The following is a 3,777-nucleotide window of genomic DNA, read 5'->3' on the forward strand; positions in this document are numbered from 1 at the left end:
ATCTTAGTTTTAGGGAGTGAGCTAGTGAGTGATTCATAACTTCCAATCAAAGTTGTACCTACTCTTGTGCATCAATTTAATCAATAAATTGGGTGCAAATCGCGGGTCAAAACTCTCTTGAGTCTCTCAAATTCACGTTTGGCAACCTCATCTCGTTTGGTTTAAGGTGACGCGTTTTCATTTTGAGATTCTTTTGTAGTATCTGCTTGTATGTGACTCAAGAGCTCTTGTGTTTGTTTTTGTTGCTTGGGAAAACATTATAAGAGGTTTGTATGGTGAGAGGTCTCTCATAACCCTAAGATAATGTGTAGATTGCAACATCATCAAACTTAATCGTGTCTCTTGACTCTCCTCCAAGCTGTTCATACACCCACGTCAATCATTAAAATTGAAGCTAAATTCTTGCACAAAGATCTCTCTCTTTCTTGTGTGTGTGTGTGTGTGTGTGTGTGTGTGTGTGTGTGTGTGTGTGTGTTTTTGGTGTGTGTAATTGTAGAATTTAAATTAGTGATAGTGTACCCTTCCTTCTCGCTTGTATAGCTAAGGGATTCTCCTCTTTTACGTCCTAGTTCGCTCTCTAACTAGGTAGTGCCCCTATCTTGTTTGGGTTTGGATGTGGGTTGGTTGTTGTGTTGTGCTTGTGGTTGCCCCAGCCCCAATGGAGCAGCATGGGAGCCTTGAGGGGTGTTTAGAGGTCGCCTCTCTTGTTGCCCGCCCCGGACCGCCTCAATATGTGTGTGAAAAAATTGGACAACATCTTGTTTGTTTTTCGAAGAAATAGTAAAAACGGCACAGCATTTGCCATCTCTTTGGAGACCCTCAGAGGAGGATTAAGGCTTTTAAACTTTAAATAATCATGTATCATAGAACTTCAGGTTATTCACTTCTCTTCATCAAGCTAGGAAATTGAGTCCAATGTCAAAATCTAAATCAACAATCATGCAAGAAACCCCAATCAGTGAAATGGTACATTCATGATCCAAAAACAGGTTTTACCATACCGAATGTTCTTCTACTAGACCACCAGCTTATACTGAAAAGGAGCCATGAGGTGATAGACTCGTGTATGTCTTCTTTAAGTGCTTGTAATGCTTTAGAAAAGACCAGGTCTAGCTATGGACAAGTCACCAGTTTTAATGCAATGATTCCACCACTAAATGTTAGTATTAAAAGATAACAACTCATTTTGTGACATACCAACCAACAATATATTCATCTCAGTCATTGCGTGATGTAAAAAACCAAGATATCACCAACCTCAACTCCTGCTTTAGTTTTATAAGTAACTTCATCATGGCATATCCGCCACGTTATATGTTGCTATACACCAATTATCTACTGAAAAATGCTTCAAAGAACGACCAGTAAGAAATTCCTATACTATGCCACCAACCATGTAATAACTGTGATAATATAAAAGTCACAACATCTTCTCTTTTATGTATGTTACACCAATCAGTGATCCAAAAACTCTCAGTAGGTACAAAGACCTACCTGCTGAGTTGAAGTGCCCTCCATACGTTTGAAGTAATGAGCAAAGCCAGAGCTTTATCAGATACTCTGTATTTGGCTGTAATGAAAGTAGTCACAGCATGCAGAAGTGGTCACCATTGTTTGCTAGGATGGATGAGCTGAGAAGCTTCCAGTAATAAAGATTCCGTTTTGAGCTATAGGTGTGTGTGTTTGCGTGTGTGTGTGCGTGCGCACTTTAGCATATGGGTGAGTGTGTGTGTGTGTGAATGAATAGCTTTGTGTATGTAATGCTTTGATCACGTAACTACAGGTTACGTAAAAAAGAACTTGCTTCAGCAAACGTGTGTGTGTGTGTGTGTGTGTGTGTGTGTGTGAATGATTAGCTCTATGTGTGTAATACCTAGACCACGGAACTACAGGTTATGCGAAAGAGAAGATATGTTCAGATGCATGCATGGGGCAATATAATAAGGACAATATACTTTTACAACTGTTTACACTCCACTCGGATTCTTGGTGAGCAATAACTTAGGTATCGTTTTATTAGGCATGAAGATGGCCAACTAAGTAGCAGTCCCATGTAACAAGCTAATTAGGGATCACCAAAAGGGAGAATAGACTCAAAAATTACAGTATTGGCCTATATGAAGCTATACGTATTTACCAGGTAGTCATAACATTGTAAATAGGTCATCGCTGTAACTTATTACGTTAACCAAATTTCGATAATTGTCCAGTCACAAACTGCCAATAGGGTTGCATGTGGATATAGTACTACCTGAAGCAGCTTTTTTTCTGAGAGGGAATAAGTCCGCCAGTGGTTATCCCAGGCTTTGCCCTCTAGATAAGTGTGTGTGTGTGTGTGTGTGTGTGTGTGTGTGTGTGTGTGTGTGTGTGTGTGTGTGTGTGTGTGTGTGTGTGTGTGTGTGTGTGTGTGTGCGCGCGCGCACGCACGCGCACGTGTGCGCACGCGCGTGTGTGAGTGTGTGTGTGCATGTGTGGTCGAGGGTAAGCTAAGGCATTGTCATCTAAATAAGTATTCAAGCTTTAGCTATAGCCAGCCAAGGTTTAACCTAGACATTGTTGTCCAGATAGAGAGAACGAGATTACAAAGGGGGCATACGTCAGCCCAAGGTTATTCAAGGAAATGTCAACTAGATAAGTGTGTGTGTGTGTGTGTGTGTGTGTGGCCATCCCCCATCCCAGAGGAGAGATCCACTTGGTGGAGGATGGTCCACCAAGTGGACCAATCCCCCACCAATTGTAGTAAATGCTTCCTAAAAGATTCCATGTTTATAACTCAATCATCTGTACTGTGTTAAAAAGGTTTTAGATGCGAGAATAACCATATGTACTGTGTGAGACTACCCAATTTTTGTATGATAAAGGGGTCCTCGAGGGAGAAGAGTATGGTACTATGAAACTACATACCTGCGGTTGGATTGGGTAGGTCAAGTTAGTATTAATGTAACAGATCTATGACCATTGTATGGTGCTAGCCCAAGCAAAGGCTAGCTAGGAAGAATTGTATGTGTGTTTGAAATGAAAATCCTAACAATAGTTTGATTATACAAACTATTGAACCATACAGTGGAGTAGATCAGATTATACATACGGACAAGGGTACAAGGATATTGACAATATACTCAAGAGATAAGTTACATGTAAATAACACCATGTCAATAGTTTACATTAGCCAAAATCTCTACTGCATGAAGAAATGTAGATTTTCCTTTCTCCAGGTATTGTTGATTTGATCCACTTTGAAGATATCCAGTCCTTAGAAACAAGCCTCCACTAATCCTACGAGGAGAAGGATCCAGTTGTTACCTGCATCCATACAAAAGCCATTAGGATATTTCGGAGGTCATTTGGAGGGCCTTCTAAGAAACTCTCTCTAAAAAATGTTCTTAAAGTATACTTGCACTTGTTGCGTACGTCCAAAAGGACAACTGGACACTTCCAAAAGTGAACCTAACTTTTTCGAAATCCTTGAAAATGGTCACTTTTTCATTCAATGTGTGTGTCGTTTTCGTGAAGTACACGGCGCTCATTCAATATAGCTTTCGTCATCATTGAAATTTTAAAAATCACAAAATTATCAGTTGGTGTTAGAATTTAAAATTTTTGACATCGCCAATGCGTTCAAAATGACCAAAAAATTTTAAAAAGTCTATCTACTTGCTTCAATCTGACACCCAGAGAGGGAGAAATTGTCAAAATACCCTTAAAAATGAGATTTTGCCTCAAGGCGCGCAGAGAGGGGGGGGGGGGGGGGGGGGGGGGGGGGGGGGGGGGGGGGCA

This window comes from Adiantum capillus-veneris, chromosome 15 (assembly GCF_014529385.1).
Source record: "Adiantum capillus-veneris isolate H3 chromosome 15, ASM1452938v2, whole genome shotgun sequence".
NCBI lineage: Eukaryota > Viridiplantae > Streptophyta > Polypodiopsida > Polypodiales > Pteridaceae > Adiantum > Adiantum capillus-veneris.